Raw genomic sequence first — 26,400 nt, 5'->3', positions numbered from 1 at the left:
AAGGGAACGATCACCGGATGAGCTGCCATCCTCCAAAAGGGATCAACGATCGTTTGCCTCAGTTGCTAAAGACAGCCTCGTGATGGCTATCATAAATGAAGGAGCATTGGACGGTATGGTTCCAAAGCAAAAATGGGGGGAAATTGAGAATGCTTTGTCTGGCGTATACTCACAGGTGCTGGCCCAGATCCTCGACACCAAGAGGCTGGTTGGTATCAAGGACGATTTAAGCTAGTCGCATTTGAGGACCAGAGGTCTATAGAATGTTTTAAAGCTGCTCTGATACTAATTGGTGAAGTTTGGGAAGGAGCTGCTCTAGAGTTAGTCGAGAAGAAAGCAGGTATCCACGCACATGCGTGGATACCTGCAAACCCTCCTGACCCTGAATCTATTTTAAATAGACTGAAACAATGCAATCCAGATCTTCCAACAGCTGATTGGAAAGTTGGCCGTTTGGATGAAGTGGATGGGCCAAGACGGTATGCAGTGTTTATATTGAACACTCAGTCTTTGCCACATCTAGCAAAGTCTCAGGGCCGTGTATGTTATGGCTTTCATTATATCCAAATGAAGGTGTATAAAAACGATCAGCTAAAGGATTCAGAAATGGACAAGCCTCTGTCTGAATCAGAAGTAAGCGGATCCTCTTGCGAAGTCGAGGGAGATACCAAGGTTGAAGACATGGATAGATGCCGTATGCGTGAGGAGGCTTCTACTGCCTCAGAACTCACCAAAGTTGAACCTATGGTTATTGCGAGAGTCACCGATATCCCTGAAGAGGACATTCTTGATGACTCGATTGAAGCGGCTGATGTGACGGTTGTTGAAAATCTCGATGGTCCTACGGATCCTCCAGATAAATCTTCATCATTGTAAGGCTGCATGTGCTGCCTTAAAAGTTCTCCTGATGAAAGGGGACATAGATATAGTTCTTATTCAAGAACCATATGTTTATAGAAACAAAATATGTGAATTAAGTACTCCGGGGTTCAAACTATTGCAGTATACTGGTAATGATGTAATTCGAGCCTGTATAATTGCTAAAAACGAGCTTAACTTGTTTCTGCTTCCTTCAATGTGCAATTCCGACACTGTCGTTGCCAATTTAGAAATAGCCAAATGCAAATATTGGGTATCTTCGGTCTATATGGGACATGACAGGGAGATGCCTCCATGTGCCGTTAAGACCTTAGTGGAAGAGTCACTGAAAACAAAGACGATACTCATTATGGGATGCGATGCGAATGCACATCATAGTATATGAGGAAGTAGTGATACTAATGCAAGGGGAGATTCGCTAATAGAGTTTATTTTGCGTACTAATCTGGTAGTTTGCAACAAGGGAGATGCCCCAACCTTTGTCACTAAAAACAGGCAAGAGGTTTTGGACATCACCTTGGCCTCGCAAGAACTGAATGAAATGATATCTGAGTGGCATGTTTTAAGTGAACACAGCTTCTCAGATCATCGCTACATCAGTTTCAAATTTGATGTTCATACCACCAAGACCATATTTCCGCCAAATGTTAGGAAAGCTGACTGGAATAGGTATAGGGAATCGTTCAATATGATGATACCGGAAATACCAGAGACAAATATGAGCACTGTGCAAGTTATCAAACACGCAGTGGAGAGGATTACTAAGGCCTTCAACATTTCAATGAAAGCTGCATGCCCTAAAGGGAAGCCAAGAGGGAAACATCGGACACCATGGTGGTCTGCGGAATTAAGTAATATGAGGAAATCCTGCAGGAAGCTCTTTAACAAGGCAAAGTCCACCAGAGCCCCTGAGGACTGGGACGCTTACAAGAAGAATCTGAGAGGATACAAGCGAGAACTGAGAAAGGCTCAGCATAACTCTTGGAATGATTACTGCAGCAGCATTGAGAATACGTCCGAGGCTTCCAGACTACGGAAGGTGCTAGTATCCACGAGCTCCGCTCCAGGTTTCATTAAAACATCGGAGGGCAATTCGACAACGTCCAGTGAGGAGACGCTGGAGGTACTATTGGACACACATTTTCCCGGAAATCAGACGGTTGAACCATGCACTGGCGGTGCCACAGTGGCTCAGCGGTCGTTTCCTATCGAGGAAATTGTATCAGAATCTAGAATAAAATGGGCGTTAAATAGCTTTGGATCATTCAAATCCCCCGGACCTGATGGAATTACTCCGGCGGAGTTAAAATCGGTGGCTTACAGAATTATCCCCTGGTTGTCGGCGATATATATAGGTTGTATCAACTTAGCATATATTCCACGAAAGTGGAGAGAATCAAAAGTCGTTTTCATACCTAAAGCGGGAAAAGCCTCTCACTCGAATGCGAAGGATTTCCGACCAATCAGCTTATCATCATTCCGACTTAAGACTCTGGAGAGGATGATAGATATTTATCTTAGAACTAGCGTCGATTCAAGTTTGCTCTCGAAACGACAACATGCATACTCGAAAGGCAGGTCTACTGAGACCGCATTACATGAACTAGTCAGCTTTATTGAGAGCTCACTATCTGTCAAAGAATACACAATCGTGGCATTTCTAGACATCGAAGTGGCGTTAAATAACGTCCATCCGAGCTCGATATTAAATGGACTGACAACTCTGAATGTTGATCCAGGTATACTTAGGCTGTTAGACGAACTTCTAAGGAAGAGACGCATTTCAGCCACACTAGGACAAGCAAACATACAAAGGTATGTGAGCAGAGGCACTCCTCAAGGAGGAGTTCTATCACCTCTTCTTTGGAATGTTGCTATAAACGACCTTCTGGTTTCCCTAGAAAACGAAAGGATACAAGTGGTGGCATACGCAGATGATGTGGCGCTAGCAGTCAGGGGAAAATTCCCATCAACAGTTAGAGATATTATACAGAGAGCCCTCCGGATGACTGAGGAATGGGCGAAAGATAATGGTCTTGGGGTAAATCCTGCAAAGACAGAATTAGTCATGTACTGCAAAGATCGCAAAACTCCCACGGTTAGGCCCATTTCCTTAGGGGGTATTGAAATTCCCTTTAGGGAGTGTGCAAAATACCTTGGCGTTATTTTGGACAGGAAGCTGAACTTTAAGCTTAATATTGAAGAAAGGGCGAGGAAAGCAACGGTAGCTTTATACTCGTGCAAAAAGGCAATAGGGAAAAAGTGGGGACTAAAACCAAAAATTGAACATTGGCTATACACGGCAGTGGTTAGACCTATAATGCTATATGGTGTTGTAGTCTGGTGGCCGGCACTTCACCAGCCGACAAGTTTAGACAAAGTTCAGCGTATGGCGTGCTTGTGTATCTCAGGTGCATTCAGCAAGACAGGAACAAATTCCCTTAATGTCATACTGCATCTATTGCCTTTAGACATTTTGGCCAAACAGTCAGCTGCAACAACGGCTGTGCGGTTGCGCGAGCTATCGCTGTGGTCGGAAAAGAGTTACGGTCACAGTTCGGTCCTCAAAATAATGTCAGATGTGCCTAACGTAGTGGATTACACTTTGGCGAGTCCACTTTTCGACAAAAAGTTTGAGACTCTAATTCCCAACAGTGAGGCGTGGTGTACACGGACCGGGGAATAAAAGATATATAGATTTCTACACTGATGGCTCCAAATTGGATGGCCAAGTGGGTTTCGGAGTACATTCTAAAGATCTGGAACTTCGAATAGCGAAAAGATTACCTGATCACTGTAGTGTTTTTCAGGCTGAAATATTAGCAATAACAGAAGTGGTGAATTGGCTGAGAAGTAATGCTCCAAGCAATATTGGCATTAATATATACTCAGACAGTCAACCTGCAATAAAATCCTTGGACTCTGTGTTCCTCAACTAGAAAACGGCCATCGACTGCCGCAAATCTCGCAATGAGATGGCTGAGCAGCACAATATTCATCTAATATGGGTGCCAGGCCACAGGAACTTACCGGGGAACTGCGAAGCAGATGAGCTAGCAAGGCTAGGAACTACCTTACATATTCCAGGGGAACTAGAATCTGTTGGTGTGCCTCTGGCTACCTGCAAGCTCTTACTGCGTGAGAAGGCTGTCATGATGGCAAATGTTCGATGGGAGAATTGTAAGGGTTGTAACGACACCAAGCAAATATGGCCCCATTTAAACTTAAACCGCACACTAGATATGCTAGTGTTCTCGAGACGCAGATATCACTCCTGATATCTGCTATAACGGGTCGCTGCCTGATAGGCGATTTTGCAAAAACTATTGGTGCGAAGTATAATGACTATTGTATGAGCTGTCATGATGCGGAGGAAAAAGAATCAATTAAACACCTCTTGTGTGTGTGTCCTGCATTTTGTGTAAGGCGTAAGCAAATTTTAGGGGCATATAGCTTCAGATTACTAGCGGACCTGGAAAACGTTAACTTAAGCAGTCTGCTAATGTTTTTGGAACAATCTGCTTGGTTCAACAGAAGAAAATAATCGAGAAGGTTCAACGGTTAAAACTAGAAGTGCCCATATGTAATAGGTACTTTTAGTTAATGTGGTATCACAATGGACTGAATAGTCTAAGTGAGCCTGAATCTTAATCGGGCTGCCACTTTAACCGAACCTAACCTAACCTAACCAGTGCACCACGGTGGCTCCCATATGTTTATATGCTATTTCTAAATTAATATATGTTTGCATCCAAGCATATTATATTCACAAACATTTTATGTCCCAAACATAACATGTTCTAACATATTAACATATATGTCCCAAACATGTGATGCCAGTTTATGAACATTCTATGCTAGCATTTAAAAATATTGTGTTTAAAAATTTGAGTTCCAAAAATGTAATTTTTACACCCAAACATATTAAAAACAGTCTTTTTAGTCCGTGCACGTTCTTCTTTTGTTAGAGATTTTGAATTCATTCCAAAATTTCAAACTTTTATACCAAAAACAATTTTTTGTTACAAACTTGTTATTTTTGCAATAGAAAAATAATATTTTATATCAAGCACTGTTTCTGACTGTAAATCTTCAATAACCGACATTTCGAAGTTTCATTATAAAAATTTAATATAGTATAAATATAAATGTGTAAATTAAAAAAAAGTGTTCGGTCGGAGCAGGGATTGAACCCACGACCCTTTGCATGCAAGGCAGTCATGCTAACCACTGCTCCACGTGGCAAACAAATGTATGTTTCTGTTTAATAATGGGCTCGTGCACCCTCAAAAAAAATCGCTTCTGTAACATATACTCCCAAACATATTTTGCGTGAAGCATATACATTTTTGGGTATTGCCCAAACATTTGTATGTTTGATTTCTTCCAATATATATTATGTTTGAAAGCATATTGGTCTAAACAATATAATATAGTCTAAGTTCCATACATTTTGTATTTTTCCATCCAAATTCAATAATGTTGTCTTCCAAAAAACTATATGTTATTATGTGAACATATAATATGCTTGGAGGCATTTTGGGCCCTAAAATATTATATGCTGAGAAGAAATTTCTCCCAAAGAATATTGTGCTCAAAATTTTTTTTCTGCCTAATTGTATATTGCCTCACATTTTTTTCACTTCCATGAGATTTTTTTAGTTCTTAGCACCTTTTTCTGTAATACAAACATTGTAGAAGAAATTATTAAATTTTATAATTTTTTTTCAATTTTACCTTTTGCCGGACGGGGATTCGAACAGTGGACCACACAGTTTGTAAGCCAGCACACTAACCACTGGACTACGTAGCTGTTATGGTCATCAAGAGATAATTATCGTTATAAGTTATATTTATATAGCATAGCTTGCGGCGCCCACGAGCCGATGCAAACATAACATTGTTTAACAACATAACATTGTTAAACATACATTTGTTGGCAGCGTGGAGCAGTGGTTGGTCGTCCGCCTTGCGTGACAGGGGACCTGGGTTCGATCCCTGCTTCGACCAACAACATTTTTTTTTAAATATATTTTTTAACATATATTCCAGATACGTTCGGAAGTTCCCGAAAAGGTGTTCAGCATTACATACTATTATATTAAATTTTTACTACGAAATTGTAAAGTGTGTTTTATAAAAGACTTAAAGTCAGAAAAGAAAAATGCTTGATATAAACGAAATGGACTGAGATCAAATCAAATATTATTTTTTTATTGCAAAAATAAAACTTGTGTAACAAATAAAGGTTTTTGTATACAAATTTAAAATTTTCGAAGAAATTCAAAAACTCTTACAAAAGAAGAACGTGAATTCGAGTATATAAAAATATTTTTCCATCGAATCCTAAGGTTAACGAATAATTTTGTACTTAATTTAATTCTTAAAGCCGGTATAAATTGGTATTATCGCGTTAAAATGGCCACTTTTTTACTTTTCTTTAATAATTTATTTTAAAGAAAATAAACTTATTCAATTGTTGCTTTGGATCTTTCCCCACCATGTTATAATACAATTTACCGGAAAAAGTTGTAATGTTATTCTGGTTTTGCCGCTAAAATGAGAAATAATTTTAGCGGCAAAACTCGAACTCAATGCCCGCTTTTATTTTCGAAAAAATCCGTCAACTCCTCTTGGACTACTCATCATAAGCGTAGGAAGGCCTCTGGGGAGGGGGCTTAGACCCCCCAGAAAAGTTTTAGCCCCCCCCCAGAATTTGAAAACCTATTTACGATTTTCCATTGTTTTTATATAATATTAAACAAGTCAATACAACCGCACAAAGTTTCGCTAAAGACTTTCTTGGTAGCAGTTGCCGATGGCAATATATAGTTTTTTTTATACAAGTGAATTATTATAAGTGAATGTTTGAAGTCTGAAATGAAATAAAACTGTGGTTGAACTTATGATTTAAGTTCCTAAATTTATGTTTAGTTTAATAATTAAACTACCTTTATTATTTTGTTTAGTCAGGGTTTTAGTCGATTTAATTTAAAAAAATATTAAACGATATTAAAAATATTCTTTCATAAATGAATATCTTAATAACGCTGCAAACAAAATCGCCAAAAAATAGTAAAACTGTTCTTTTTGTGTTCGGAAGTGGTGCAACATTGGCGCAGAAACGATGAATTTAAATTAATAGGACGGATGCCCACTATTTCAACTTGCACTGAATTTGCATCATTTTTAAGGTGTGATCCGAATTCAGTGTGAATTAAAATTTTTTGTGATATTTTCCCAAATAAATAATGTGAAATGGGAACGTTTGACCTAAAATATTTTCAAAATTTCGCAATTTTTCTAGAATGTAATTTGCATTTTGTCGACATACTTTAAATAATTTGCTTTTAAAGTTGTGCCTTTTAACAACTCCCAATTTTTTTGCAGGAAAAATGTGGAACTACTTTTAGTTGCTTTATTATAAACTAATTGTCTAGTTAAGCTGAAACCTGAGTTTTTATTTATTTTTATAAAATAAAACATTAAATGACCCTACCTTGAGTCCATTAATTTATAGCTAGGGGGGCTATAGCCCCCCCTAGGAAAATTGTCTAGCTACGCTAATGCTACTCATTAATAAAGAGGAACTAATCTTTGTTTTTATAGATCTTACTGTTTAATTTTTCACTGTTTCGCCCTGTTTTCATTTTACTTTCACAACTCTAAAAAGAGTGCACTGAAAAAATATTGTCGTGAGGCCAACGAGTTCATGTCCTTAAAATAAGAATACAACTTTTGCTTAGCTTAGAAGACGCATTTCTCTAATATAAAGTTTTTTCCACGTTCAAAGGTCGATACATTTAATGAAGTCGTGTTGTCGTTATAATTAAGTGATTTGACTTAAAAATGGGTATCATAACACGAAAGAACAAATTTTTGGACTAAGGTCAACTTGACTTTAATAATTCAGAAAAATTCATTAAAATTAATGAAACTGTCTTTAAATTTGTTGCATTTTTGCATCTTGACTACAAGGCAAAAATCATTAAAAAATAGGATATGTTTTTCAATACTTTATTTTAAAGACATTTTTTACTTGAAACATAGCATAATTTCTACTGGAAGTCTTGTTTTTAACGGACATTTTATAGCATATGAAAAAAAGCTGAAAAAGCGAAAAATTGAAATGTGCTTCGTAGAGTCAAGTACACAAAACCCCATTTAAAAGAGAATTGTGTCTTAAAAGCATCCTTACTTGTATTCTTCGCTTCTTTGGTTCGGAATCAATACCAAAATTGTTAAAGTGGAGACACAATCTTTGGAACCGGACATGCTTTTTGTTCAGTGTATAGTGCCCTTTCGTTAGTTTTTATGAAGATCCCTTTAATTGCCTTTGTTTGAATATTTTGACTTACTCGTCCTACGTTCCAATTTGTTTTGACGAAACCCGTAATGCGAAAATGATAAACAAAAATCATGCTCTTTTTTTTCAAATATATTTTATCTTGGTTCCGAATGAATTTTCTCTCCGAATACTCATTTTAATATTTTACTTAAGCATATACAATTTTCGGCGAAGTCTTATATCACAACATATAGTATTTTTCCTATATTTAATGAAATTTTCTTTGTGTATATATATTTGTAATGCGCCAATTGGTTAGTTTCATTATTTTACTTCCAGCATACACTTTGTCTCTCTTTGTAAACACATATATGTTTATGGGCTATTTCTAAATTAATATATGTTTGAATCCAAGCATATTATATTTACAAACATTTTATGTCCCAAACATAATATGTTCTAACATATTAACATATATGTCCCAAACATATTATGCTAGTTTATGAACATTATACGTTTGCACTCAAAAATATTGTGTTTAAAAATTTGAGTTCCAAACATATAATGTTTATACCCAAACATATGAAAAACAGCCTTTTTCGTCCGTGTGGGCGCTGCAAACTATGCTATATAAATGTAACTTATAACGATAATTATCTACTGTTGACTATAACAGCTACGTAGTCCAGTGGATAGTGTGTTGGCTTACAAACTGTATGGTCCTCGGTTCGATTCTTCGTGCAGGCGAAAGGTAAATTTTAAAAAATTTATAAAAGTGAATAATTTCTTCAACATTATTTGTATTACAGAAAAAGGTGCCAAGAACTAAAATATTTCGTGGAAGTGAAAATTGCGAGTATGTTAGGCAATGAGCACAATCGTCTTTGGGAAAAATTCTTCCAAGCATAAAATATTTTTGGGCTCAAAATGCTTCCAAACATATAATATGTTCACATAAAACAGACATATTAATGTTACGGCAGTATCCAATAATATATGTGCTTCCTGCAAAATATGTTTGAAACATATGTTAGAGAAACGATTTTTTGTGAGGTTCTGACAGTGTTGTCGCACGTACAACTGCTTGTCTTCGGCAATTGTACAATACAGATTTAGTACTACCACGGTTTGTTAAGGAATATTTAGCGCATGTTCTTATCATGACCATATTTTATATTGCCTTGAAAGTTAATCTTGAAAACATTCAATGTTTTTTGTCCTACATATGGAAAAAAGGTACTTCTTCATTTTGCTTATCTGACATATTTTTTGCTAATTGAGAGTTAATATGAATTGTATGGTTTTGAAATTACATGTCCTCTTGGTTTGTTTTGTTTTCAGCAGCAAACTTTATAGTAGTGTCCACACTGTTAGAAAAATATGTTTTTCATATGTTCCGATATAAACAAAATGTGTTTCGGGCACAATTTTTAAACACAATATATTTAAGTGCAAACATGTAATGTTCCTATACTAACACAAAATGTTTGGGACACATATGTTAATATGTTAGAATATATTATGTTTGGGGCATGAATGTTTCATAAAAATAATATGTGTGAATGTAAACATATATAAATTTACAAATTTCGAGTAAACATATATATGTTGTGATACTTTATTCAGAGAGCGACAGAGAGAGAGAGAGAGAGAGTTAGTATAGAGAAAGAAATAGATATGGAAACCGGGAGGGTTGAATAAAAAATATCAACATAACACAGCGAGAGAATGAAATGAGAGCAATTTCTGTGAATGTATGTTGTTTCTGAAAACTGTTTTATAATAAGTCCAAAAATTTGGTATGCTTATGTCTAAATATTATTTAATTTGAATAGTAGAATGAGTATTCGGAATAAAGAGAATAGATATTCGGAACCAAGAGAATAGACATTTGAAAAAAAAAAAACAGCATATTTGTATTACAGAAAAAGATGCGAAGAACTCAAAAATTTCGTGGAAGTGAAAATTATTTGAGGGAATGAACATAATCTTCTTTGGGGAATTCTTCCAAGCATATACTATTCTTGGACTCAAAATGCTTCCAAACATATAATATGGTCACATAAAACAAACATATTAATGTTTCGGCGGTATCCAATAATATATGTGCTTCCTGCAAAATATGTTTGGAACATATGTTAGAGAAGCGATTTTTTTTTGAGGGTGCATTACTTGTCTTGACGCTTAATATAATTGTCATGTAATATTGTTGATGCTAATCCATAAATATGTGATTTATTTATTATTATTATTTTTATTTTACTTATTTTTTCAAAATATTTTCTTTTGTTTTACATATAAATATTATTATTATTTTTAGTCTTAAGTCGTAATGTTTATATAAATTTGTATTCAATATTTTGGAGTAGTTTTTATTGTAATTTAACCAATATCGGCCCATGGCTTCAAATTACAAAATCGAGGAAATAAAATAAATAAATGTAATTCCATGAAGTAAAATAACATTAAATTCGCAACAGTGCCATATAAGGTTGATCTTTTATTGAGTGCACTTAATGATCAAAAAATTGCCAAATTTCACACAAGTTGGCAAACTTTTCTTTAGTAGAAATGTAATATTCATTTCTTTTGCTATTTTTTTCAATTATTATATTATTTATTTTATATAACTATATAGTTTTACATGAATTGAAATTAAACAAGTATATACGGCCGTAAGTTCGGCCAGGCCGAATCTTATGTACCCTCCACCATGGATTGCGTAGGAACTTCTACTAAAGGCTGTCATCCACAATCGAATTATTTGGGTTGCGATAACACTTGCCGATGGCAAGGTATCGTAAAACTTTTTAACACTGTCTTCTAAATTGTAAGTTAGCCCATACGGGGTATATATTAAACAAAAAAAAAGGCCGATTAAATACGTATATAATATAGTTTGACAAAATTTTCTATAGAAATGAAAACTTGACAAAATTTTCTATAGAAATAAAATTTTGACAAAATTTTCTATAGAAGTAAAAACTTGACAAAATTTTCTATAGAAATAAAATGTTTACAAAATTTTCTATGGAAGTAAAATGTTGACAAAATTTTGTATAGAAATAAAATGTTGACAAAATTTTCTACAGAAATAAATTTTTTACAAAATTTTCTATAAAAATAAAATTTTGACAAAACTTTCTATGGAAATAAAATTTTGACAAACATTTCTATAGAAATAAACGTTTGACAGAACTTTCTATAGAAATGAAATTTTGACACAACTTTCTATAGTAATAAAATTTGACAAAATTTTCTATGGAAATAAAGTTTTGGTAGATTATTTTTGGCGATATGGACCAATTTTTGTGTAATAAGTCATCGGTTATATATAACTAAAGACCGATATTGACCAATTTTTACATGGCTGTTAGAGGCCATATATTGACAAAATGTATCAAATTTCAACCGCATCGGATGACTTTTGCTATATATAATTATGGACCGATATGGACCAATTTTTGCATGGTTGTTAGATACCATATACTAACACCATGTACCAAATTTCAACTGGATCGGATGAATTTCGCTCCTCCAAGAGGCTCCTGAGGTCAAATCTGGGGATCGGTTTATATGGGAGCTATATATAATTATGAACCGATATGGACCAATTTTTGCATGGTTGTTAGAGACTATATACTAACATCACGTACTAAATTTCAATTGGATCGGACGAATTTTGCTCCTCTAAGAGGCTCCGGAGTTCAAATCTGGGGATCGGTTTATATGGGAGCTATATATAATTATGAACCGATATGGGCCAATTTTTGCATGGTTGTTAGAGGCCGTATACTAACATCAGGTACCAAATTTCAACAGGATCGGATGAATTTTGCCCCTCCAAGAGGCTCCGGAGGTCAAATCTGGGGATCGGTTTATATGGGGGCTATATATAATTATGGACCGATATGGACCAATTTTTGCATGGTTGTTAGAGACCGTATACTAACATCAGGTACCACATTTCAACCGGATCGGATGAATTTTTCCCCACCAAGAGGCTCCGGAGGTCAAATCTGGGGATCGGTTTATATGGGGGCTATATATAATTATGGACCGACATGGACCAATTTTTTCATGGGTGTTAGAGACCGTATACTAAAACCACGTACTAAATTTCAACTGGATCTGATGAATTTTGCTCCTCCAAGAGGCTCCGGAGGTCAAATCTGGGGATCGGTTTATATGGGAGCTATATATAATTATGGACCGATATGGACCAATTTTTGTATGGTTGTTAGAGGCCGTATACTAACATCAGGTACCAAATTTCAACCGGATCGGATGAATTTTGCTGCTCCGGGAGGCTCCCCAAGCCAAATTTGGGGATCGGTTTATATGGGGGCTATACGTAAACGTGGTCCGATATGGCCGATTTTCAATACCATCCGACCTACATCAATAACAACTACTTGTGCCAAGTTTCAAGTCGATAGCTTGTTTCGTTCGGAAGTTAGAGTTAGACGGACAGACGGACAGACGGACGGACGGACGGACATGCTTAGATCGACTCAGAATTTCACCACGACCCAGAATATATATACTTTATGGGGTCTTAGAGCAATATTTCGATGTGTTACAAACGGAATGACAAAGTTAATATACCCCCATCCTATGGTGGAGGGTATAAAAAAAACTGTTGGTTTTGTTAATAATTTCATTTTTTTTTGTTTTAGGTTGACTATTTGGGGGCACAACGAAATCGATAATGCTTTTGGGTTGGGAATATCTGATTTACACCCTCAAAAATATCGCTTCTTTAACATATGTTCCAAACATATTTTGCAGGAAGCACATATATTATTGGATACTGCCGAAACATTAATATGTTTGTTTTATGTGAACATATTATATGTTTGGAAAGATTTTGAGCCCAAAAATATTATATGTTTGGAAGAATTTTTCCCAAAGACGATTGTGCTCATTCCCTAACATACTCGTTATTTTCACTTCCACGAAATTTTTTAGTTCTTCGCACCTTTTTCTGTAATACAAATAATGTTGAAGAAATTATTCACTTCCATAATTTTTGTAAATTTTACCTTTCGCCTGCACGGAGAATCGAACCGAGGACCATACAGTTTGTAAGCCAACACACTATCCACTCGGCTACGTAGCTGTTATAGTCACCAGTAGATAATTATCGTTATCGAGCCCATGCAAACATAACATTATTTAACAAAAACATACATTTGTTTGCCACGTGGAGCAGTGGTTAGCATGTCTGCCTTGCATGCAAAGTGTCGTTGGTTCAATCCCTGCTCCGACGGAACACTTTGTTTTTTGTTTGTAATTTACACATTTATATTTGTACTATATTAAATTTTTATAATGAAACTTCGAAATGTGGGTTATTAAAGATTTATAGTCAGTAACAGTGCTTAATATCAACGAAATTGACTGATGTTTGCACTCTAAGAAAAATATTTTTTTCATATGTTCCGATATAAACAAAGTGTGTTTCGGGCACAATTTTGAAACACAATATATTTAAGTGCAAACATGTAATGTTCCTAAAGTAACACTAAATGTTTGGGACATCTACACAGTCTCACATAAGTTTACATACCCTTGAGGTTTTTACCTTATAACTAAACATGTTTCTTGTTGTTGTTTATAATCCAGACTAAAAACATCTTCTTGAAAATGGACAAATACTTTGTTTTTAAAATTAATTTACAAAATCTAAAGCATATATATGCATATTTTATTATATTTTAATAATTAAAGAAAATACAATTTCTTAAACCGTATGTAAACTTGTGTAAGACTGTGTATGTTAATATGTTAAAATATATTATGTTTGGGGCATAAATGTTTCATAAAAATCATATGTGTGAATGCAAACATATATAAATTTACAAATTTCGACTAAACATACATATGTTGTGATATTTTATCCAAAGCGACAGAGAGAGTATAGAGAAAGAAATAGAGATGGAAACCGGGAGAGTTGACGAAAGATATCAACATAACACAGCGAAAGAATCCAAAGAGAGAAATTTTTGTGAAACTGCTTGTATGTTGTTTCGGAAAACTGTTTTATGATAAGGCCACAAATTTGATATGCTTAAGTCTAAATATTATTTAATTTGAATAAAGAGAATGGACTTTCGGAACCAAGAGAATAGACATTTGAAAAAAAGCATGTGTTTTCGCCTTGAGAGCAGCATTTTATGTATGTGTGGATGGATATGTGTTTTGTTTATCATTTTGGCATTATGGGAACAATTTTTTTCTTGGTGCGTTAAAAGAAATCAGGGGTCTTCATAAAAATAACGAAAGGCCACTATTCTCTTTTTAGAGTTGGGACAGTAAAATTAAATAAGGAGGAAATAGTGAAAAATTACACAGTAAAATGTATAAAAACAAAGTTTAGTTCCTCTTTATTAATAAGTAGTCCAAGAGGAGTTGACGGACACCTTCAAATATAAAAGCGGGCATTAAGTTCGAGTTTTGCAGCTAAAACAATTTAAAAAGTTTATTTTCTTTAAAATGAATTATTAATGAAAAATAAAAGGCATTTTAGACCGATGGTGTTAAATGCTAGTAAAAAACTGTTCACGCCTAAATAAATTTATGTTTATATTATAAAATTATTTATGTATGTTACTACTCGACTCCACGTTCTTCTTTTGTTAGAGTTTTTGAATTCCTTTCAAATTTTAAAGTTTTGTACCAAAAACAGTTTTTTGTTACAAAGTTGTTATTTTTGCAATAAAAAATAATATTTTATCCACACCCTCAAAAAAATCGCTTCTTTAACATATGTTCCAAACATATTTTTCACTATTTCTTCCTTATTTCATTTTACTGTCCCAACTCTAAAAAGAGTATAGTGCCCTTTCGTTATTTTTATGAAGACCCCTGATTTCTTTTAACGAACCAAGAGAAAAATTGTGGCCATAATGGTTAGGTTAGGTTTGGTTAGGTTAGGTGGCAGCCCGATGTATCGGACTCACTTAGACTATTCAGTCCATTGTGATACCACATTGGTGAACTTCTCTCTGCCCATAATGCCAAAATGATAGACAAAACACATGTCCACACATACATAAAATGGTGCTCTCAAGGCGAAAACATATGCTGTTTGTTTTTCAAATGTCTATTCTCTTGGTTCCGAATGTCTATTCTCTTTATTCAAATTAAGTAATATTTAGACTTAAGCATATCAATTTTTTGGCCTTATCACAAAACAGTTTTCCGAAACAACATACAAGCGGTTTCACAGAAATTGTTCTCTTTTGATTCTTTTGCTGTGTTGTGTAGATATCTTTCGTCAACTCTCCCGGTTTCCATCTCTATTTCTTTCTTTATACTCTCTCTCTCTGTCGCTTTGAATAAAATATCACAACATATGTATGTTTAGTCGAAATTTGTAAATTTATATATGTTTGCATTCACACATATGATTTTTATGAAACATTCATGCCCCAAACATAATATATTCTAACATATTAACATAGATGTCCCAAACATTTAGTGTTAGTTTAGGAACATTACATGTTTGCACTTAAATATATTGTGTTTTAAAATTGTGCCCGAAACACATTTTGTTTATATCGGAACATATGAAAAACATATTTTTCTAACAGTGTAGGTAAACACAAAATACACATGATGTAGCGAGTATGAATATTGATATGCATCCTACTCATATAAAACATAGATTGTAGAATGCATAGATGATCTGTTTATCTCCCCGAAAAAACTGTTTCTACTCCAAACCAAAGCATTTTTTAAATAAAAAGCTTAATTTTTTGAATTGAACAGTGTTAAATTTTGAGCAATAAATTAAAAATTATATTTTTCCGTTTATTCCAAGATATTTCCAACTCTTAATTTCTTAATGTGTCGAACCAAACGCGTAAACGACAAGTAGGGACCTAGCGCCGTCAATGGTTTGATGTTCTCAGCAGCCAATTTCCCATCTTATAAACTGTATTGTCTTTGCTCCAAACATAAATTTTCTGACATTTCGTTTTGATTTTTTTTTTTGTAAAGAGTGAATTCAAAACAGTAAGTTTCTTTTGTGTCGTACGTAAAGAGCAAATCCGCTGAAACTTGAATTTCTGAACCTTCTATGTAACTTATTCAATTCGAAGTACAGTAGTTTTCACTTATAGTTCATCGCACATATAGGAGATTTTCAGACATAGTCCAAAAATCATTCTTCTAATATCATTATGACATAAATTTCACATATACGAGGGCAGTTCGGAAACTTCTTAGCCTAGCACAAAAAGCGCGGTATAAACAGAAAAAAGTTAAGTGTTTTGGAAGCTTTCATCTCTGTTATGAACACATGTTAAATTTTGTTTCGATCTGGCAACTCCTTCATATAGAAACAGGTGTTCAAAAAAGCGCATCCGCAATTTTTTTACAATGGAAAAATTAGAAATGCGTGCTGTAATTACATATTTACATAAAAAAGGTTGATCGGGACAAGAAATTCATAATGATATTGTGAATGTGTTAGGTGAAAGTGCTCCTTCATATGCAACAGTAAAGTAAAATTGGGTTGCTGAATTTAAAAGTGGTCGTACACGCATTGAAGATGAACCACGTAGTGGACGTCCAAAAACAGCAACAACAACAGAAATTGTAGCCAAAGTGCATAATATGGTATTAAATGATCGACGAATAAAAATGCATGAAATTGCTAATATCATGGGCATCTCAAATGATCGAGTCCATTTAATTTTGCATGAAGAACTACAGATGAAAAAGCTTTCTGCAAGATGGGTGCCGCATTTGTTAACAGTCGATCAAAAACGCATAAGAATGAACATTTCTTAAGCTTGTTTCGATCGTTTTAAGCGAAATAAAATGGATTTTAAGCGTCGTTTCATAACTGCTGATGAGACATGGATCCACCACTATACTCCAGAGACAAAAGAACAATCCAAACAATGGACTGAAGCTGGAGGAAGTGTCCCAAAGAAGGCAAAAACAATTCAATCGGCTGGTAAAGTTATGGCAACGGGTTTTTGGGACTTCAAATGTGTTTTATTGGTTAACTACACAGAGAATACATATTGGTTGTGATGACCGAAGTTATTGCCAACCTCCTTTTTGCAGTTGCAGCAACTATCTGATGGCAGTTGTGATACCCGATAAATTCGGTCGACTCAATCGAATTATGGGAAATCCAACCAATACCATATATGGAGTTAGTTGTACTAGACGATGCAATAGGTCGTTACTCCCTTCTTATTTGGTTGTATCACCCAACTTTATTAGCACCTTAACCGAATTGAAAATACATTTTTCCTCAAAATATTGTATTTTACATTTTTAAATTTTTAAAGATAGAAAGGAACATAAAATCACACTATACCTAAATACAATACATTGATAACAATTTAACAAAAATTGTAACCTTTAAAAGTACCCGCCAGCTTGGATTGTTAAATTGACGGGCAATGGGAGTTAAATCCCTGAGACTCTTATTACATTAGTACTTATAAATGAAGTCCAAACTGAGCACTAGCATAAAAATGGGTCAACATAGCTTGCCTAAAAACATAACAAATTAAGTTAGAAAATTGGTGTGGAGTTTTAAAAATTCAATAAGAATCTACTCTACATGGTCACTTCCTTTGGGGTTTCATAAATAAAGTAAAGACGTGGAGATGGATTTTTCCATTAGAGGCCCTTTAACGTCGTTGCATGATTTATACTTTATATAACTCGATCTCCATTTGATCCCAAACAATTGATGCGCACTGTTTATCTGACTCGTAGCATTGAGTATCCTGACGATTGCGCGAGTAGTTCGTGAAAATATTTGACAGACAGTCCACCGAGGATTTAAATAAGCTTAGAAACGGTTGAAAAATATTCAGTTTTCAGTGGTTCTTATATTAAATTAAAAATAAAACACGTCTTCCTTCCACATTGAATAATTGATAATAACAATATTGACATCTAAAATATTTCCAACGGAATTCGGCTGTGACTATCAATTGTAAGTGCTGAATACTAAATGACGGTTATGAAGGTTTTATAAGGTAGGTTGTGCGTATCGAATTCGATCAAAATTTTTCAAGAGAGAGGGAATTAGTTCACACAACCTGACTTGTATTTCAAACAACAATCTATAATAATAAGCTCTAAAAGGTAGAAGAAACCAAATAATGGTTGTAAATAAAGTAAATAGATTGACACAAATGTGATTTCATTCCAATTGCAGAATTTTCATTACAACAATCGATTTTCAACCAATATCTTCTCTGTGTGTATCTGCAAAAGGGTAAAACAATAAATTCAGAGTACTATTGTAACCTTTTGGATCAATTAAATGTACAAATTCGAGAAAAACGTTCTGGCTTACAACACAAAAAAAAAAATTTTTCATCAAGACAACGCACCAGCGCACAAGAGTGTTTTAACAATGGCTATAATCAACGAATTAAAGTATTATTCTCCTGATTTAGCTCCCAGTGACTTTTACTTGTTCCCAAATCTAAAAAAAATCCTTGCTGGCAAGCGTTTTACCTCAAATGAAGATGCAATTACAGTTGTAAACCACTATTTTGAAGACCTTGAAGAAAACTATTTTAATCAAAGGAGAGAATTGCTAGAAAAGCGTTGGACTGAGTGTATTGAAGTTTCAGGAGATTATATTGAAAAATACAAATATTTTTGAAAAACTAACTATTCTCTTTCATTGATAGGCTTGAAGTTTCCGAACCGCCCTCGTATATTCCATTTTTTATTGTGCTGATAAAAAGAAATCGAATAGACTATTTAAGATATAGTCCACAATAAAATAAAATGTTGGCAACATCATGCAAATATCTTCAGTCCAGGTTATTAACCAGATATATATTATAATTGAGTTAATTTTGATCCTTGAAAATGTAACTCATTGATGTAAATATATTTTAATAAAAAAAAATCGCCGTTTTTATGTTTCCTTTTATAGTCATATTCCTGGAAATATGTGAGAACAGAACGCTGTGAATTGACATAAGACGTCTATACATTTTCTTGATCTATGAGTGCGCTTTTTCTTTCTCTGGGGAATCAAACCTTTAGAGGACTGTTAAGCTACCGAGTGGTTTTAAAGGTGAAACATGGAAATGTCAGATATACACTATGTATTTATACCCTGCGCCACACTGTGGAACAGAGTATTATATGTTAGTGCATATGTTTGCAACACCCAGAAGGAGACGAGATAGACACATGGTGTCTTTGGCAAAAATGCTCAGGGTGGGCTCCTGAGTCGATATAGCCATGTCCGTGAACACATTTTTGTAATCAAATTCTAGGTCGCAATATTAGTCCAATCGACTTAAAATTTGGCACAAGTATGTGTTTTGGCTCAGAATAGAACCCTATTGATTTTGGAAGAAATCGGTTCAGATTTAGATATAGCTCCCATATATATTTCGCCCGATATGGACTTATATGGCCCCAGAAGCCAGAGTTTTACCCTAATTTGCTTAAAATTTTGCACAAGAAGAACAATTAGTACTATAGTCAAGTGTGCCAAATTTTATTGAAATCGGTTCAGATTTAGATATAGCTCCCATATATATCTTTCGCCCGATAAGGACTAATACGGTCACAGAAGCCAGAGTTTTTCCCAAATTTGGTTGAAATTTTGCACTAGGAGTACAATTTGTAGTGTAGTCAAGTGTGCCAAATTTTATTGAAATCGGTTCAGATTTAGATATAGCTCCCATATATATCGTTCGCCCGATTTACACTCATATGACCACAGTGGCCAATCTTTTACTCCGCTTTAATTGAAATTTTGCACAGGGAGTACAATTAGCATTGTAGCTATTCGTGCCAAATTTGGTTGAAATCGGTTCAGATTTAGATATAGCTCCCATGTATAGCTTTCGCCCGATTTACACTTATATGACCACAGAGGCCAAGTTTGTGCTCCGATTTAGTTGATATTTTGCACAGGGAGTAGAATTAGCATTGTAGCTATGCGTGCCAAATTTGGTTGAAATCGGTTCAGATTTAGATATAGCTCCCATATATATGTTTTTCAGATTTCGACAAAAATGGTCAAAATGCCAACATTTTCCTTGTAAAATCGCCACTGCTTAGTCGAAAAGTTGTAAAAATTACTCTAATTTTCCTAAACTTCTACACGCAAAGAAAAAAAAAAACGTTTGGAAAACGTGTACCGAAAACGTTTTTCTTTTGTTCGAGTTTTTTGAATTGCTTCGAAAATTATACACTTTTATCACCAAAAAAATTCGTTTGTTACAAAATTTTTATTTTTTCAATACAAAAAGTTATTTTTGAACCAACAACGCAGTCCATTTCGTGTATATCAAACACTGTTCTTTTCTGACTTTAGGTCTTTAATAAGACATATTTTACAGTTCATACACGGACGAAAAAGACTGTTTTTCATATGTTTGGGTATAAACATTATATGTTTGGAACTCAAATTTTTAAACACAATATTTTTGAGTGCAAACATATAATGTTCATAAACTAGCATAATATGTTTGGGACATATATGTTAATATGTTAGAACATATTATGTTTGGGACATAAAATGTTTGTAAATATAATATGCTTGGATTCAAACATATATTAATTTAGAAATAGCCCATAAACATATATGTGTTTACAAAGAGAGACAAAGTGTATGCTGGAAGTAAAATAATGAAAGTAACCAATTGGCGCATTACAAATATGTATACACAAAGAAAATTTCATTAAATATAGGAAAAATACTACGTGTGAATATAAATAAGTATAAATTTACATATTATGAGTAAACATATATATGATGTGATATAAGACTTCGCCAAAAATTGTATATGCTTAAGTAAAATATTAAAATGAGTATTCGGAGAGAAAATTCATTCGGAACCAAGATAAAATATATTTGAAAAAAGAGCATGAGTTTTGTTTATCATTTTCGCATTACGGGCACAATTTTTTTGTTTCGTCAAAACAAATCGGAACCTAGGACGAGTAAGTCAAAATATTCAAACAAAGGTAAAACTAACGAAACGGCACTATACACTGAACAAAAAGCATGTCCGGTTCCAAAGATTGTGTCTCCACTTTAACAATTTTGATATTGATTCCGAACCAAAGAAGCGGAGAATACAAGTAAGGATGCTTTTAAGACACAATTCTCTTTTAAATGGGGTTTTGTGTACTTGACTCTACGAAGCACATTTCAATTTTTCGCTTTTTCAGCTTTTTTCATATGCTTTAAAATGTCTGTTAAAAACAAGACTTCCAGTAGAAATTATGCTATGTTTCAAGTAAAAAATGTCTTTAAAATAAAGTATTGAAAAACATATCCTATTTTTTAATGATTTTTGCCTTGTAGTCAAGATGCAAAAATGCAACAAATTTAAAGACAGTTTCATTAATTTTAAAGAATTTTTCTGAATTATTAAAGTAAAGTTGACCTTAGTCCAAAATTTGTTCTTTCATGTTATGATACCCATTTTTAAGTCAAATCACTTAATTATAACGACAACACGACTTCATTGAAAGTATCGACCTTTGAAGATCTATAAAAACAAAGATTAGTTCCTCTTTATTAATGAGTAGTCCAAGAGGAGTTGACGGATTTTTTCGAAAATAAAAGTGGGCATTGAGTTCGAGTTTTGCCGCTAAAATTATTTCTCATTTTAGCGGCAAAACCAGAATAACATAACAACTTTTTCCGGTAAATTGTATTATAACATGGTGGGGAAAGATCCAAAGCAACAATTGAATAAGTTTATTTTCTTTAAAAGAAATTATTAAAGAAAAGTAAAAGGGTAAACATGGGCATTTTAACGCGATAATACCAATCTATACCGGCCTTAAGAATTAAATTAAGTACAAAATTATTCGTTAATAAAAATTCATATTTATTTGTATTTCTAAATTAATGGTGTTACATGCTAGCAAACAATTGTTCACACCAAAATAAATTTATGTGCTGTTGTAAAATTAAATACTGTTTAGAATTTAAATATAATGTGCTTTTGAATGGTTATCGTTAACCTTAGGATTCGATGGGAAAATATTTATATACACTCGACTTCACGTTCTTCTTTTGTAAGAGTTTTTGAATTTCTTCGAAAATTTTAAACTTGTATACAAAAACCTTTATTTGTTACACAGTTTTTATTGTTGCAATCAAAAAATGATATTTGATTTGAACTCAGTCCATTTCGTTTATATCAAGCACTTTTCTTTTCTGACTTTAAGTCTTTTATAAAACACACTTTACAATTTCGTAGTAAAAATGTAATATAATAGTATGTAATGCTGAACACTTTTTCGGGAACTTCCGAACATATCTGGAATATATGTTAAAAAATATATTAAAAAAAAAAAAATGTTGTTGGTCGAAGCAGGGATCGAACCCAGGTCCCCTGTCACGCAAGGCGGACGACCAACCACTGCTCCACGCTGCCAACAAATGTATGTTTAACAATGTTATGTTGTTAAACAATGTTATGTTTGCATCGGCTCGTGGGCGCCGCAATCTATGCTATATAAATATAACTTATAACGATAATTATCTCTTGATGACCATAACAGCTACACACAAAAAATTATCACCAAAATTTTTTAAATTAAACACTTAATTGAATTTGGAAACGGATTCAATTAATATGTTAATTGATTCAATTAATTATTTAATCAAATCCGAATAAAAACCAATTAAAAAAATGATTGATATCTGTTACGTTTCCAATTAAAATATTAATTGATTCAATCAATTTGTTAATCAATTCGGAAATAATTTTCAATTACAAACGTGATTGAAATTTTTTCCGTTTCCAATTACACATGTGATTGATCCAATCACCTTTGTGATTGAAACTGAATAATTTTGAGCAATGGAAAGAGCGAAAAGAGAACAAGAGAATGGGTATTTATTCAACAATGTATGATGGAGAGATCAGTCTGTGGAAGTAACTCGTAACGAACGGTTGGGTTTTTGTTTTTCGCGTAAATTGAAAAACATGATTGGCGACATTCTGTCTGCTGCATTCAAAATGTGTGCATAAATATTTTGAACGCAACAACAAATCATAGCAAAGGGTTGAAACAAATAAAGTGTGCAACAACAAACGGCCACGTGGTAAAGGTTTGAAAAAAAATATATGACAGAACGCATTTGAAATTACCTGTGTTTGTGTTTTGTGGTATTGTAAAAATGGAAAACAATCTAAGTTTATTGAAGGTAAGAAATTGTGAAATGTGAATACCGTTTTCCATTGAAGCCTGTTTACATTAAACGGACTAAAACAATATATTTTTTATTCATTTCTTTTAGTGACCAATTTTATTTCGTGAAATTGACCAATCAATCCCATCAACTTCACCATTTTATCAAATATATAATAATATGTTTGCAATAAAAAAGTGGGTACCGTATTGATCTTTTAAAATTATAAATTTTTTTCACTCCTAGTTTTCTTAAAACCAAGAGCGGTATGGGTTTGTTGGAAGATTCACCTTGAAGTTGCGAAGTAGCGTTGGCATTAAATTGCATTTTTGTTTTACCTGCCTTTTTCAGTTTGAACCCAAGTAGAGAGCAGTATATCTGGTATATAAACTAATGAGCTGAATTATGTAATGGTAAAAAAGTTCTTTCTTTTGGATTTAAAAATATGAAAAATATCAGAAAATAATAAAAATATGTATTTTCCATTTATATTTTTTTCTATTTCCAGAATTTGCAAATTATCATCAATATAATACCAAATATTACATTGCTCTCCCATTATTTTTGTCTTTGATTGGTTCAAATTTTAATAGACGATTTTAATGTGTGGAAATTTTGGAAAGGAATTGTTACTAAAATTAAATTACCGAGCTCCTTAATACCTTTTTATGCTAAAAGACTACAACTGCAAAAGAAGATTATAAATCTGCAACCTGGAACTAAGAATTGAACTTGATATTCTATGCAGGTAATGTTTAACAAAATTAACTTTTAATTGAACAAAATTAAATTCGAATTATTCTGTTTACTTTCAGAAAAATTAATTTAGCTTACAGGCTGCTGATTTATTGGAAATCTAGTCGCATCTACATATTAGAAGGAACATGTTAACATGGTTATTATTATAAGGAAGATAATGATTTATATAATTTATTTTTTCACCCTATAGTTGTTATTGATAGTAATTGTATTTGTAAGTTATGTTAGAACAAAACACAAATGACAAGAACCAAATTTATTTGTCTATTGCATAATTCAAAAAATAATAAAATATTAAATATGTTTTATAAGAAACACATACATATTTTCTTTTATTTCAAAAGAAAAAAAAAAAACTAAATACGATTTTGTGGTCGCAATATATAAGTTTTTTGATCGAAATTTATAGCCAATTTCAATTAATTATTTAATTGAATGAATCAAATAGTTGATTGATTTTTGTCGCGAAATTAATTAAAATTTTAATTGATTCAATTAAAACTGTGATTGAATTTTATGTTAAAAATCAATCACGTTTTTAATTGATTCAATCACACAATTAATTGATTCCGTGACAAAAGTCAATTAAATTTTTAATTAAAAATCGTGTTGGTTTTCAATCAAAATGGGTGATTGATACTATCATTTTCGTGATTGAAGACATTTCAATTAAAAAAATGATTGAATCCGCGATTTTCGTGATTGAAATAAAAAAAAATTTTTGTGTGTACGTAGGCCAGTGGTTAGTGTGCTGGCTTACAAACTGTGTGGTCTGCTGTTCGAATCCCCGTCCGGCAAAAGGTAAAATTAAAAAAAAAAATTATAAAATATTATAATTTCTTCTAAAATGTTTGTATTACAGAAAAAGTGAGAAAAATGTGAGGGAATATACAATTAGGCAGAAAAAAAAAATTTGAGCACAATCTTCTTTGGGAGAAAATTCTTCTAAGCATATAATATTTTTGGGTTCAAAATGTTTCCAAACATATTATATGTTCACATAAGAACATATAGTTTTTTGGAAGACAACATTATTGAATTTGGATGCAAAAATACAAAATGTTTGGAACTTAGACTACCCAAACATATTATATTGTTTAGACCAATATGCTTTCAAACATATTATATATTGGAAGAAATCAAACATATAAATGTTTGGGCAATACCCAAAAATTTATATGCTTGAAGCAAAATATGTTTGGGAGTATATGTTACAGAAGCGATTTTTTTTTTGAGGGTGTAGTAAAAATTTAATATAGGAGAATGTAATGTTGAACATTTTTTCGGAATCTGCCGATCATATCTGGAATATATGTAAAAAAAAAAACTTTTGTTGAAGCAGGGATCGAACCCACGACCCTTGGCATGCAAGTCGGACGTAGCAACCACTGCTCTACGGTGCCCAACTAAATGTATTCTTCTGTTAAATAAACTTTGTTTAATCGGCTCGTGGGCGCTGCAAGCTATGCCATATAAATATAACTTATATGGGTAATTGTCTATTGATGACAATAACGGCTACATTGCTCAGTGGATAGTGTGTTGGCTTACAAATTGCATGGTCCGCGGTTCGATTATCCGTCCAGGTGAAAGGTACAAAAAAATTTAAAAAATTTTTAAAATCGTATAATTTCTTCTACATTGTTTGTATTACATAAAAAGGTGCTAAGAACTACAAAACTTCGTGGAAGTGAGAAAGATGTGAGGGAAAATGCAATTAGCCAGAAAGTTAGTTAGTTAGTCTTTATGAAATTGTTTTTACATCCTGGAAAAGAATAAACGTTTATCACAAAAAGTATATACTTTTCTTCCAAATACACTTCCTTTCAACGAAAAGCAAATGAGAAACGAACTTTGTTTGTTTAAAATTTCGTTTGGGAGGAAAGAATTATTTTTTTGCGTGTAATACATATATATCGAGCGATAAATCATAAATAAACTTTTGCGAAGTTTTCTTAAAATTGCTTCAGACTTAAATGTTTCTCATATTTTTTTACTAACATTGTTTTCCACCCTAGTGCATTAGCCGACTTAAATTTTGAGTCTATAGATTTTATAGAAGTCTATCAAATTCTGTCCAGATCGAGCGATATTTAAATGTATGTATTTGAGACAAACCTTTATATATAGCCCCCAACACATTTGACGGATGTGATATGGTATCGAAAATTTAGATCTACGAAGTGGCGCAGGGTATAATATAGTCGGCCCGCACGACTTTAGACTTTCCTTACTTGTTTTTAGTTGTGAATATGTGAGCGTGGTATACAAATCTGTCACTATACACCCGACCTAACAT

The 26,400-nt window shown here is 33.3% G+C and overlaps 1 protein-coding gene across 3 annotated transcripts in view; it reads right to left on the bottom strand.

Moving 5' to 3' along the window:
• Hasp (Hig-anchoring scaffold protein) overlaps positions 1–26,400 on the bottom strand; it is a 563,757-nt gene that overhangs the window by 413,450 nt on the left and 123,907 nt on the right. The gene's annotated exons all lie outside the window — the stretch shown is intronic.

The sequence above is a fragment of the Haematobia irritans genome, chromosome 2 (assembly GCF_050003625.1).
Source record: "Haematobia irritans isolate KBUSLIRL chromosome 2, ASM5000362v1, whole genome shotgun sequence".
NCBI classification, from domain to species: Eukaryota; Metazoa; Arthropoda; class Insecta; order Diptera; family Muscidae; genus Haematobia; species Haematobia irritans.
Note: the sequence above shows the minus strand (reverse complement) of the source record. Positions and strands in the feature narration are given on the sequence as shown.